General features: G+C 35.8%; 1 protein-coding gene across 1 annotated transcript in view; it reads left to right on the forward strand.

The window, feature by feature from the left end:
* Window positions 1-8340, forward strand: part of DZIP3 (DAZ interacting zinc finger protein 3) — a 131718-nt gene extending 123378 nt beyond the window's left edge. The window contains exon 33 of the mRNA XM_060640091.3: window positions 7905-8340. The gene's annotated coding sequence lies outside the window, so the exon portion shown is untranslated. The remainder of the gene's footprint in view (window positions 1-7904) is intronic.
* The last annotated feature ends 5814 nt before the right edge of the window (window positions 8341-14154 follow it).

The raw sequence follows: 14154 nt of genomic DNA on the forward strand, positions 1-14154 counted from the left end.
ATATGCCTTGATTTCTGTCTTGAAACACTATTATATGACAAAAAAGTAAGGCTAATTATAAGCTGTAGTTATGAAGTTTGTATTGTTTTAGTCCAAGAAAAACCATTTTAATGCTAAAAGCCTACCACAAAGCCATTTTTCAGCAACTAAAGGTGATTCACTTTAACTGTAATTTCAATTAAGTCTACTGTTTTAATTATGAACACATTTATAAAATTATCAAATCATTACAAAATAAACCTAAACAAAAGTTCAAAGCCAACATACATTTATTGGATACTTTTTTTTTTTTTTAGATAGCCAGTGCCTGTCACTGCTCTCAGCCCAACTCTGTAAGTCAAGAGTTGATAATAAGCTCTTTGAGGGCACGACAGTAGCACAGGTCATTACATCAGATTATGGTCATGAGTGTTTATTGAATATAGAATGAGAGTACTATTTTTGGTTTTGAGTATATCAAGAGGCAAAAGACAAGGTTCCTGGCAGGAAGTAGATGAATCTTAAGTGGAAAACAAGCATCTCAAGTTCTCAAAGATAGCTAGTATTATAATGCAACACACATTTGGTGCCAAATGAAGGACACAGACAAGCGCTATTATAAGAATTTGGTCATTGTGAGCTGGGAGAATCAGAGTTTCTTGTTGTAAATGTTGAAATGAATTAGCTCTTACTGATTTTCAATCATATTAGGACCTTACCTTAGGTACTATACACATGGAATATTCTTTAGGCTACATGTTTCACTCATCTTTCAGTTCTCTGCTTCAGTGTGATCTCAGAGTAGCTTTCTTGGACTCCCATGATGAAAACAGACCTCTTCTCTACCACAGATACCATTTTCGCCTTTTCACCTAAAACTCAGTTGTTTACTTGTTTATTATCTTTTTCATAATATAAGATTCATGAGAACAGAAATCTTCGTGTCTATCTTGTTTATTATTATTTATCTTTTGCCTAAATCATTATCTGCCATAACATAGGTATTCAGCAAATATTGAGTAAATGGGCCTTGTGAATCAAATGAAACTTCTAAAATAGGACAGAATAGCCATTCTAGGGAAAGACAATGGCTTGAAAAACAAGTGCAACCTAGAGAGTCTTTCAATCATGGTCTATAGGTGATTTTATATAGTCTACCTAAAAATTTCAGTAAAATATGGGATACTTATAATATCATTGATACTGCAAATGATTGGGCTTGCCACTATTTTTATAATCCCTGGTCAGTTTGAAGCCAGTGAGCCTTCTCCTGGGTCCTTCAATTATCCCTGAGTACACAGAATAAAACTTGTGAAAGAGGACTTGGTTAGATCCCTAGAAATAAAATTTTATAAGGTATAAGACAAAGGTGTTGCTGAGATGTTCATAATGATTGGCTTATTTTTCAGGATTTCCATGAACAAAAAAGGCTGAAAATTATGAAAGATGAAAGTGAAATCAAGGGATAATTTATTAAGATCAATTAAAACATTTTTCTTTTTCTTTTTCTTAATAATTTATTGTCGAGTTAGCTAACCTACAGTGTAGTTTTGGCTTCAGGAGCAGATTTCCGTGATTCATCACTTATATAAAACCCAGTATTCATTCTAACAAGTGCCCTCCTCAATGCCCATCACTCATTTTCCCTGCCTCCCCAACCCCCCACCCTCATCAACCCTCAGTTTGTTCTCTGTATTTATGAGTCTCTTATGGTTTGCTTCCCTCTCTGTTTGTAACTTATTTTTCTTTTCCTTCCTCTATGGTCTTCTGTTATGTTTTCACTCATATGTGGAACTTGAGAAACTTATCTTTCTCTGACCGATTTACTTCACTTAGCATAATACCCTCCAGTTCTATCCATGTGGTTGCAAATGGAAAGATTTCATTTTTTTTTTATCGCAGAGTAGTATCCATTATGTGTGGGTAAGTATATATACATATATATATATGTATATATACATACACATATATATGTATATGTATGTATACACACACACACACACACACACACACACACACACACACACCTTTATCCATTCATGTTGATGGACATTTGGGCTCTTTTCATAATTCCATAATTTGGCTATTGTTGATAGTACTGCTATAAACATTGGGGTACATGTGCCCCTATGAATCAGCATTCCTGTATCCTTTGGATAAATTCCTAGTAGTGCTATTGCTGGGTCATAAGGTAGTTCTATTTTCATTTTCTTGAGGCACTTCCACACTGTTTTCCAGAGTGGCTGCACCAGTTTGCATTTCCACCAACAGTATAACAGAGTTCCCATTTCTCTACATCCTAACATGTTTTTTTTTTTTCCTGAGTTGTTAATTTTAACCACTCTGACCAGTGTGAAGTGGTATCTCAATGTGGTTTTGATTTGCATTTCCCTGATGGTGAGCGATGTTGAGTATATTTTCATGTGTCTGTTAGCCTTCTGGATGTCTTCTTTGCAAAAGTGTCTATTCACATCTTCTGCCCATTTCTTCACTGGATTGTATGTTTTTCAGGTGTTGAGTTTGGTAAGTTCTTTATAGATATTGAATACTACCCCTTATCTGATATGTCATTTGAAAATGTCTTCTCCCATTCTGTTGGTTGCCTTTTAGTTTTATTGATTGTTCCCTTTGCTGTGCAAAAGCTTTTTATCTTGATGAGGTCCCAATAGTTCATTTTTGCTTTTATTTCCCTTGCCTTCAGAGACATGTCAAGTAAGAAGTTGTGGCCAAGGTCAGAGAGGTTGTTGCCTGTTATCTGCTCTAGGATTTTGATGGTTTCCTGTCTCACATTTAGGTCTTTCATCCATTTTGAGTTTATTTTTGTGTATGGTGTGAGAAAGTGGTCCAGGTTCATTCTTCTGCACCTTGCTCTCCAGTTCTCCCAGCACTATTTGCTATGGAGACTGTCTTTTTTTCCATTGGATACTCTTTCCTGCTTTGTCAAGATTAGTTGGCCATACATTTGTGGGACACTTTCTGGGTTCTCCATTCTATTCCATTTGTCTATATATCTGTTTTTGTGCCAATACCGTACTGTCTTGATGATTACAGCTTTGTAGTACAGGCTTAAGTCTGGGATTGTGATGCCTCCTGCTTTGGTTTTCTTTTTCAACATTACTTTGGCTATTTGGGGTATTTTGTGGTTCTATACAAATCTTAGGATTGTTTTTTCTAGCTTCAAGAAGAATGCTTGTGCAATTTTGATTGGGATTGCATTGAATGTGTAGATTGTGTTGGGTGGTATTGACATTTTAACAATATTTATTCTTCCAATCCATGAGCATGGAATTTTTTCCATTTCTTTGTGTCTTTTCAATTTCTTTCATAAGCTTTCTATAGTTTTAAGTGTACATATCTTTTACCTGTTTGATTAGGTTTATTCCTAGGTATTTTATGGTTCTTGGTGCAATTGTAAATGGGATCAATTGCTTGATACCTCTTTCTGTTGTTTCATTATTAATGTATAGAAATGCAATGATTTCTTTACATTGATTTTATATCCTGTGACTTTGCTGAATTCATTTATCAGTTCTAGCAGTTTTTTGGTGGAGTCATTCAGGTTTTTCATGCAGAGTATCATGTCATCTGCAAAAAGTGAAAGTTTGATTTCTTCTTTGACCATTTGGATGCCTTTTATTTTATTTTTTGTCTGATTGCTAAAGCTAGGACTTCCAACACTATGTTAAATAACAGTGGTGAGAGTGGACATCCCTGTTGTGTTCCTGGTCTCAGGGGAAAAAGCTCTCAGTTTTTCCCTATTGAGGATGATATTAGCTATGGGCCTTTCATATATGGCTTTTATGATAAGATATGTTCTTCTATCCCAACTTTCTTAAAGGTTTTTATCAAGAAAAGATGGTGTATTTTATCCAATGCTTTTTCTGCATCTATTGACAGGATCATATGGTACTAATCCTTTCTTTTATTAATGTGATGTATCACATTGATTTGCAAATAATGAATCAGCCCTGCATCCCAGGAATGAATCCCACTTGATCATAGTGAATAATTCTTTTAATATACTGCTGAATTCGTTTTGCTAGTATTTATTGAGAAGTTTTGCATCGATATTCATCAGGGATTTGGCCTGTAATTCTCCTTTTTAGCGGGGTCTTTGTCTGGTTTGGGAATCAAGGTAATGTTGCCTTCATAGAATAAGTCTGAAAGCTTTCCTTCCATTTTTGTCTTTTGGACTATCTTGAGAAGAATAGGTGTTCACTCTGCTTTAAATGTCTAATAGAATTCCCTTGTGAAGCCATCTGACCCAGGACTCTTATTTGTTGGGAGATTTTTGATAATGGATTCGTTTTCTTCACTGGTTCTGGGTCTCCTCAAAATTTCTATTTCTTCCCTTTTGAGTTTTGGTAGTGTGTGAGTGTCTAGGAATTTGTCCATTTCTTCCAGATTGTCCAGGTTGTTGGCATATAATTTTTCATAGTATTATCTAATAATTGTTTTTGTTTCTGTGGTGTTGGTTGTGATCTCTCCTCTTTCATTCATGATTTTATCTATTTGGGCTCTCTTTTCTTTTTGAGAAGTCTGGCAAGGGGTTTATCAATTTTGTTTATTCTTTCAAAATACCAGCTTTTAGATTCATTGATCTATTCTACTGTGGGTTTTGGGGTTCTATATTGCTTATTTCTGCTCTAATCTTTGTTTCTCTTCTTCTGCTGGCTTTGGGCTTTCTTTGCTGCTGTGTTTCTAGTTCCTTTAGATGTGAGGATAGATTCTATATTTGGGACATTTCTTGCTTCTTCAGATAGTTCTGGACTGCAATGTATTTTCTTCTTAGGACTGCCTTTGCTGCATCCCAAAGGGTTTGGATTGTTGTGTTTTCATTTTCATTGCTTCCAAATATTTTTTTAATTTCTTATTTAATTTCCTGGTTGACCCATTCATTCTTTACTAAGATGTTCTTTAACCTCCATGTATTTGTAGACTTTCCAAATTTTTTCTTTTCGTTGTTTTCAAGTTTCAAATATGCATGGTATGATCGCAATCCTTTTATATTTGTTGAGGGCTGTTTTGTGACCCAGCATGTGATCTGTTTTGGGGAATGTTCCATGTGCACTTGAGAAGAATGTGTATTCTGCTGCTTTTGTATGAAAAGTTCTGAATATATCTGTTAAGTCCATCTGGTCCAATATGTCATTCAGAGCCATTGTTTCCTTATTGATTTTCTGCCTAGATGATCTGTTCATTGTTGTAAGTGGAGTATTAAAGTCTCCTACAATCACAGTACTGTTATCTATACATTTATTTATGTTTGTGATTGGTTTATATATTTGGGTGTTCACATTGGGGGCATAAACATTTATAATTGTTAGCTCTTCTTGATGGATAGACCCCTTAATTATGATATAATGCCCTTCTTTGTCTCTTGTTAGCATCTTTGTTTTAAAATCTAGTTTGTCTGATATAAGTATGGCTACTTCAGCTTTCTTTTGACATCCAGTAGCATGACAGATAATTCTCCATCTCCTCACTTTCAATATGCAGGTGTCCTCAGGTCTAAAATGAGTCCCTTGTAGGTAGCATATAGATGGATCTTGTTTTTGTTTTTGTTTTTAATCCATTCTGATACCCTATGTCTTTTGATTGGGGCATTTAATCCATTTATATTCAGAGTGATTATTGAAACATGGATTTAGTGCCATTGTGTTATCTGTCAGTTCCATGCTTGTGGTGATATCTCTGTATCTTTGTCGTCTGCTGCTTTCTATTCACAGAGTCCCCCTTAGGATCTCCCATAAGACTAGTTTTGTGGTCATGAGTTCCTTTAGCTTTTGTTTGTCTGGGAGGCCTTTATCTCTCCTTCTATTCTGAATGACAGCTGTGCTGGATAAAGGATTCTTAGCTGCATATATTTCCTATTCAGCACATTGAATATTTCCTGCTACTCCCTTCTGGCCTGCCAAGTTTCAGTGGACAGATCTGTTGCTACCCTTATCTGTCTACCCTTGTAGGTTAAGGCCTGTTTGCCCCTAGCTGCTTTCAGAATTCTCTCATTATCTTTGTATTTTGCCAGTTTTACTGTGATATGTCATGGTGTTTACCTGTTTATGTTGATTTTGAAGGAAGTTCTCTGTACTTTCTTGACTTGGATGTCTGTGTCCTTTCCCAGATTAGGGACGTTCTCAGCTATAGTTTTTTCAAATAAACCTGCAGTGCTTTCTCTCTCTTCTTCTTCTGGAACTCCTAGAATATAGATATTATTTCATTTCATTGAATAACTTAGGTCTCTAATTCTCCCCTCATGGTCTAGTAATTTCCTTTCTTTTTCTGAGCTTCATCATTTTCCGTAATTTTATTTTCTTTTTTTTTTTTTTTTTTTTTTTTTAATTTATTTTTGGGACAGAGAGAGACAGAGCATGAATGGGGGAGGGGCAGAGAGAGAGGGAGACACAGAATCGGAAACAGGCTCCAGGCTCCAGGCTCCGAGCCATCAGCCCAGAGCCCGACGCGGGGCTCGAACCCACGGACCGCGAGATCGTGACCTGGCTGAAGTCGGACGCCTAACCGACTGCGCCACCCAGGCGCCCCCCGTAATTTTATTTTCTATTTCACCTATTCTGACCTCTGCTTCTCTATCTTTGCTGCCACTGCATCTAGTTTATTTTACATCTCATTCACATCATTTCTTAATTCATCATGACTATTTCTGAGGTCCTTGACCTCTGCAGCAATAGATTCTCTGCTGTATTCTATGCTTTTTTCAAGCCCAGCTATTAGTCTTAGGACTACTGTTCTAAATTCTTGCTCAGATATATTGTTTATATCTGTTTTGAGCAATCCTCTGGCTGTCACTTCTTCCTGGAATTTCTTTTGAGGAGAATCCTTCCATTTCATCATTTTGGCTCATTTTCTGTCCTTTATGTGTTTTAATAGCTTGTTTTGTTTCCTGCACCTACAAGTGCTACTATATTAAAAAGATGTCATACACTGTCCAGGGCCTGGCACTTCAGGAAGTGTTTTTTGTGTGTTGCATGCACTGTTTTTGCATCTTTAGTTAAAACTTTTTTTCAAAACCACAGTTTGACAAACAGTTTGCTCAGATTTCTCCTCAATTACTGCTTAACAAGTAGGTATCTGCCAGTCTTCTCTTCCCTACCAGGCCTGAGTAGATAAAATCCCACAGAACTGTCAAAAATCCACTGAAGGAGTTACAAACCTGACTGCTCTTTATTAATTGTCAGCATCAATGCTGCCCAGTCTATGTCATGAGATCATTCCTGGTTTAGTCTAGGTTAGCAAGTGTCTCCATTTTTTCCTTTGAGATAGGAAGCAGACAGGATGTTCTAACTTAGTGTTCTGAATGGTTAAGCCTCATCAAAGGCTGATTTATGATGATAAGGGGTGGCCACCAGAGAGTAAGGCTAAACACCAACATATTACAGCTTTCACAGAATTTTACTAAAAAATTTTTTAATAGTATTTTTTAAATGTTTATTTATTTTTGAGAGAAAGAGAATGCTAACAGGGGAGGGGAAGAGAGAGAGAGGAGAGAGAAAATCCCAAGCAGGCTCCACACTGCCAGCACAGTGTCCGACGTGGGACTCGATCCCATAAACCATGAGATCATGACCAGAGCCTAAATCAAGAGTCAGAAGCTTAACCAACTGAGCTACCCCAAGCACCTCAATAGTATTTTTTTATTAAGAAAGTAATGCATGCTGAATCACAAATATTAAACTATAGAAATGTAAGAGAAAAAATGCCACCCATAGTTCCAGCCCCTAGCATATTTTCTATTCTAACTTTTATGTGTATATGCTTTTAAATCTGCAAAATATCAGTATGTGAACATAACAGTAATAAAAATGTTAATGATCACTTTCAATTCCTTGCTTTAGTAAATCTGTTATTGAACTAATTTTTTCTAGTCCTGATCTATATGCAAATGTTATTTTTATCATTTTCCATAGGAAGAAGAATCTTTGTTACTGTATAAACACAAGGATGAAACCAATAAATCCAGATTTATAATTCTTGTGCCTTGGAGAATCATCCTTAGACCTCCGATTTTAGTCTTTGACATGGGGAAAATATTTTTTCAATTTTCTTAAGGTAAATGGTTATTGGCAAGAAATTGATGTTTCCCAGATCTAAATATATTCAGTCTAATGGTTTTATAATAATGGGGTTTGCTCTTTGTCTTATAAAGTTTCTTATCTTCTCATTTCCCTTTTTTAGTATCTTTTCAAATTCTTATTTAAATTCCAGTTAGTTAACATATAGTGCAATATTGGTTTCAGGAGTAGAATTCAGTGATTCATCAATTTTAGTATCTTTTGGACATAAGCAAGCCTTCTTTTTCCTTCTGGAATTGATTTAAAATGAATTAAAATACGATATAAGCAAGGTTTGGATTTTTCTTTGTATTTAATAAATTTCATTTATGCATCTTGCCAAAATTCTTTGTTACTTTTAATTTAGAAAAAGTAATGAAATTTACTCCTTCTAAAATTGGTGTTTCATTTCTAAGGCATTATCAAATGTCTATATTTGACAGAGTATAAATTCAAAGTATTTTTTCCTCAGAAATAATTATTTTAAAATGTTATAACTGCATGTTAGTTAATGGTGGGGATTGGAATTAATAAATAACAACAACTTAAAGAACTCAACATACCAGACAAAAAATCCTTAGAGAAGCAGGAGTGACATTTTTCATATATTTAGAATTTAATGTTTATAAAATTAGAAATTTCTTTAAAATGAAATAAAAATGCATTTTAAATCTTCTACATCTGGTTTTGCTGGAGAAGTTGGTATCACTAACGGTTTAGTTTTGAAAAACCATAAAATCTGGATAAAAAATGTTTTCAAGACATCTAATTAAAAGCATTGGAGAATAATGAGGATAGTTAGGAGTTGAGGAGCCATGATTCCAGGGAGAAAGCAAAGCTGTATTTTTTCCTGGAGGAATTTGTATGCATAGATAACTGAGAAGTAACTAACTACATATTGCTCAAGAAAGTATCAGATAAGGGAGACAAACAATAAAGTGGAGTTCATGGCTAATGACAACCAGAACCTAAGAAACCATACCAGTGTCTTACAGGCAAAACTGTAGAGAGGTGAGACTGACGTTATTGCATTTCCCCCCCTTGAAGCAATGGCCAATTCCTTAGCTGTACATGTGCCAGACAAGAATCCAGAAATCAAAAAGAAAGGAGTTGCTGAGACTTTATGCATTGGAGAAAATGTATAAGGCAAAAACACCTCTTAGATGTGAGGGCAATCTGGCTGCAACATCTGCCACCCTATTGATCATCAGGGTTGATCTGGCTGATCAGGCTGGGTAGGCAGGTGTTCCCTTTCTCCCTCACTGCTCCATGTGCATCCCTCCAGAAGCTGTATACTTGGTCAAAGAGGATGGCCTTCTCTGATAAAGAAGGACCTTTCTTTGGTTAAAGATGTACAAGTAACTGCACTCCCCTGCTAGAATCTCCAAACAAGCTCTTGGGGTCCATTTGTAGGAGAATATAGGGTAGTCAAGCTTCCAAGACTCCAGACACATCCAAATGAGGCACTGCAGGTGGCAGTCTGCCTTTTTTTAAAAGTAGGGGGGGAGGGGGAATCTTTTTTCTGTCCATTCACGGAATACTCTAGCCACCCAAATTGTGGGATTGTTCCTCTCCCATACACAAACACACACCAAGCAATTTTTCCATTTTCTGGTGGACACACATTTGGTGTCCTACAAAGTTAATTTAATCTGATACTATCTACCCGGAGATAATTACCTGGAGATAACATCAGATCCTACAGGTTAAGGGCTCAGTTCCACAAGACTGCCTTCCCACTTAAAGTGTCAGTCACAGGTCCAGTTAGTCACCTGAGCTTCAACCAGCCAGGTATAAATCAGAGGTTTCCATTACCCTGGGGTTTGATTCTATGCTAAAATAACTCACAGAACTAAGGAAAACAGTTTGCTTACTAGGTTGTTGGTTTATTATAAAAGGATAATACCCAGGAACAGCCTGATGGAAAAGATGCATAGGGCAAGGTAGTAGAAAAGGGGACAGAACTTCCATGCCCTCTCTAGGTGAGATACCCTCTCAGAACTTCCATATGCTCACCAACTGAGGAGCTCTGTTAACCTTGTGGTTCAGGACTCTCATGGAGGCTTCAATACATAGACATGATTGATTAAAATTGGTCATTAGTGACTATGTCAAACTCCAGCCCTTCTCACTCCTTGAATGGTCCAACTCTCTAATCAAATGGTTGGTACCCCTGGCAACTAGTCCTCATTCTTATCTTTAGGGGCTTTCCAAAAGTTATCTCATTAATATAAAGCAAGGTATAGTTGAAAGAGGCTTGTTATGAATAAAAAGACACCTTTATCATTCTTATCACTTAAGAAATTCTAAGGGTTTTAAGGGCTCTGTGCTAGGAATTAGGATAAAGACCAAGTATATAATTTATATGATAAATCACAATATCTCAAAACTGAAGTTCAGGGCTCACAAACAATCTAGGCAGTCCCTTGAGAATCCTAAGAATACAGCGTAAGGACAAACCAGAAATAGATCAGACTTGATTGGATCAAAGCGATCTGCTTATGTTCTGTCTTCTAGAAAATAAAATCTCTAGAAGATAACCATAATTTGGAGTATCCTTAATTTTTTTTTATACATAATAACTGCCATTCCATACACACACAAAAATTACCAACCATGCTAAGAAACAGAACTAAATGACTGGAAAACTAGAAAAACAACAGGCAACAGAAACAGACCCACAAGTATTCCAGATGTCATTATGAGACAAAACTTTAAAATAACTATGACTAGTATATTCAGGAAGACAGATGAAAAGAAGATAAATTAGAATTTAAGTAAAATTTCAAAACTAAAAAAAAATTAAGTTTAATCTACTATTAAAGGGTTTAATTTAATAGAACAGCAGAGGAGAGGACTGGTGAATAGGAAGATACAACAGTACAAAATATCTAGGCTGAAGCTTAGAAAGCAAAAAAAACATAGAAAATGCAGAAAAGTATAAAAGTGAAAAAATCTAACATATATGTAATTGGATTTAAAAAAGGAAAAAAGAGTGAGAATGGGTCATAAATCTCATTTAAAGAGATTTTAACTAAGAATTTTCTAAAATCACACACACACACACACAAAAGTCCTAGGTTGAGGCAGCTATTCAAACCCCACGTAACATTTAGAAGATGAAGAAGGGGGTACCTGGATGGCTCAGCTGGTTAAGCGTCCAACTTCGTCTCAGGTCATGATCTCACAGTCCGTGGGTTTGAGCCCTGTGTTGGGTTCTGTGGGGACAGTTCAGATCCTGGAGCCTGATTCAGATTCTTTGTCTCCCTCTCTTTCTTCCCCTTCCCCCACTCATGCTTGCTCACTCTCACTCTCAAAAATAAATAAACATGAAAAAAAAATAGAAGATGAAGAAAAAGGAAGAAAGGGGGAGGGAAAAGGAGAGGGAGGGGAACGAAAAAATTGCTGCTGCCACATTTCAGGTACATCATAGAAAAACTGCTGGAAAAATAAGACATCTTAAAATATTAAGGGATTTTAAAAAGACAATAAAACTGAGAGCTAATTTGATACAGAAACACTGGAAGCCAGAAGATAAAGCACTAATATGTTTAAATGTTGAAAGATAGTAACTGCCAATTCCAAATTCCATTTCCAGTTAACATATCCTTTAAAACTGAGGATGAATCATTATCTCTGAGGCAAATGTAAACTGAATTTATTGCCTAAGATGTTCATTTACTAAAGAGAAGTTTGTTTTTTTTTTAATTTTATATAGAGAAAGAGCATGAGTAGGGGAGAGTGGCAGAGGGAAGGGGGGGAGAAGGAGAAGGAAGGAGGGGGGAAAGGAGAGAGAGAGGGAGAGTGAGAGGGAAGGAGAGAGAGAGAGGAGGAGAGGGAGAGGGAAGGAAAGAGAGAGGGGGGAAGAGGGAGAGGGAGAGTGAGAGAGAGAGAATCTTATGTAGGCTCCACATAGTGCAGAGCCCGAAACAGACTCGATCCCATGGCCCTGAGATCATGACCTGAGCTGAAATCAAGAGTCATACACTCAGCCCACTGAGCCACCTAGGTACCCCTCTAAAGAAACTTATTTAGGCAGAAGAAAAATATTCCTAAATGGAAGACTGTTAATGCAGGAAGGAATAAAGAGCACCCACAGGAGAAAACAAACAAATACAGTTGACCCTTGGATAATGGGTAGTTAAGAACATTGATGCAGTCAAAAATCCACATGTAACATTTGACTTCCCAAAACTTAACTAATCTACTTTTTACCAGAAAATTTCCCAATAACATAAACAGCCAATTAACACATATTTGGCATGTTGTATTGTATTACATACTGTATTATTACAATAAAGTAAGCTAGAGAAATATTCAAGAAAATCAAAAGAAAGAGCAAATACATATGCAGTATTAGACTGTATTTATCAAAAATAAATGTGAGTGGACCCGTGTAGTTCAAACCCATGTTGTTCAAGGGTCAGCTATAAACTCAGACTGATAATAAAATAGATACAATACAAAATACAATGTAAATACAACAAAAATGCCGAGTTTGTTAATGAGTTAAATATTATAAGACTCTTGCATTACTCAGAAAGTAGTAAAGTACTAGCTAGATACAAACTAGTCAGGATGCATGTTATCTCCAGGGTAACTGCCTAAAATTATTTAAAAGAAAGAACATATTACCGTCAACCCAATAGAAAAGAAAATGGAATAAAAAATACTTGATTAAGAGGAAGGAACAAAAGAGGAACAAAGCAAAAAAGACAAATATAAAACACATAGAAATATCGTAGATTTAAATGGCAAATATATTAGTAGTTACATTAACTAGCAGTAACCTTAATTTTCTGAGAGGCAAGGATTGCAGGCTGAGATTATAAACATAAGACAAAAGAAACAAAGAAAAACAATAACGATTTTCTATTTTGAAAGGAATTACTTTAAATGTAAGAACATAGAAATGTAGAAATTAAAAATATATTAAAAATCATATGCAAACACTAACTTAAATATGTTTGGCATGATGAATATAAAATAGACCTTAAGAAATATTACTAGGGTTAGAGATAAGATACAATGATAAAAGGCTCATTTCAAGGGAAATATAACAATCCTCAATTTGGGTAGATCTAATAACAAAGCCTTTGTGTAACTAACATAACTACAAGTAGAAATAGATAAATCCATAATCCTATTGGGATATTTCCTATACCTGTCTCAATAAGTAACAGAATAAGCAGACCTTATTGACCTATATGGAATACTACTGCCATCAACTGCAGAATACATTTTCTCTTTAGCTACACATGAAAGGCTGACCAAAGCGGACCATATGCTGTGCCACAAAGCAACTGTCAACAACTTTCAAAAAGTTGTAATAATGTAGAGTATATTCTCTGACCATAATATTGAGTTAGAAATAAATATCAAAAGTAAACATAAGGACTTCCAGTTTCTGGTCCAACATGTAAAGAGCCTGGAAATTATCACTCCCAGCCTGATAACAAGGAAAACCTGAATAAACCGAAAATCAACAACTCTTCCTAGATCCATCAGAGAATTGAAGTCATGGGAAAACTTTTCTAAAAATGGGAGACAGGAGAATAGAGAGAATCACAGCTTATTAGAAGACGACACTACTGGAACCAGAGAGAGTAAATCACTAACAGGGCAAATGGCTAATTGTTGAAGACTATGCGAACCGAGCTTCAGAAATTAACATTACTGGGGCCCCAGCATAACAGAGAGCCCCCCTGTGAATTTTGTGAGGTTTATCTCCAAGACCCCTACCGAGTTATCAGGGTGAAGATAAGAAGTACAAGGGGATTTTTCTCTTAGGACACCAGAAGGTCTAACCATGTAGGAATAGATTAATAAACCATATTTCATTACAATTAAGATTTTTTTAATGTTTACTATAAAAACATTGACTTGTGGGACATCTGGCTACAATGACATGAATCCTCTTTGTGGAGTGAATCCTCTCTACAAAACCAAAGTATAGAATATACTAAATTTTACCCCTCCAATTTTTGTCTCTGGAAATTAAAACAAATCTAAGACTAGGTTGTAGTGTTTGAACAAATTCACTAAATATTTCAAACCATAAACTTACAGTGGATGAATTTAATGGCATGTAAATTATACCTCAAGA

This window comes from Panthera onca, chromosome C2, assembly GCF_046562875.1.
Source record: "Panthera onca isolate mPanOnc1 chromosome C2, mPanOnc1 haplotype 2, whole genome shotgun sequence".
NCBI lineage: Eukaryota > Metazoa > Chordata > Mammalia > Carnivora > Felidae > Panthera > Panthera onca.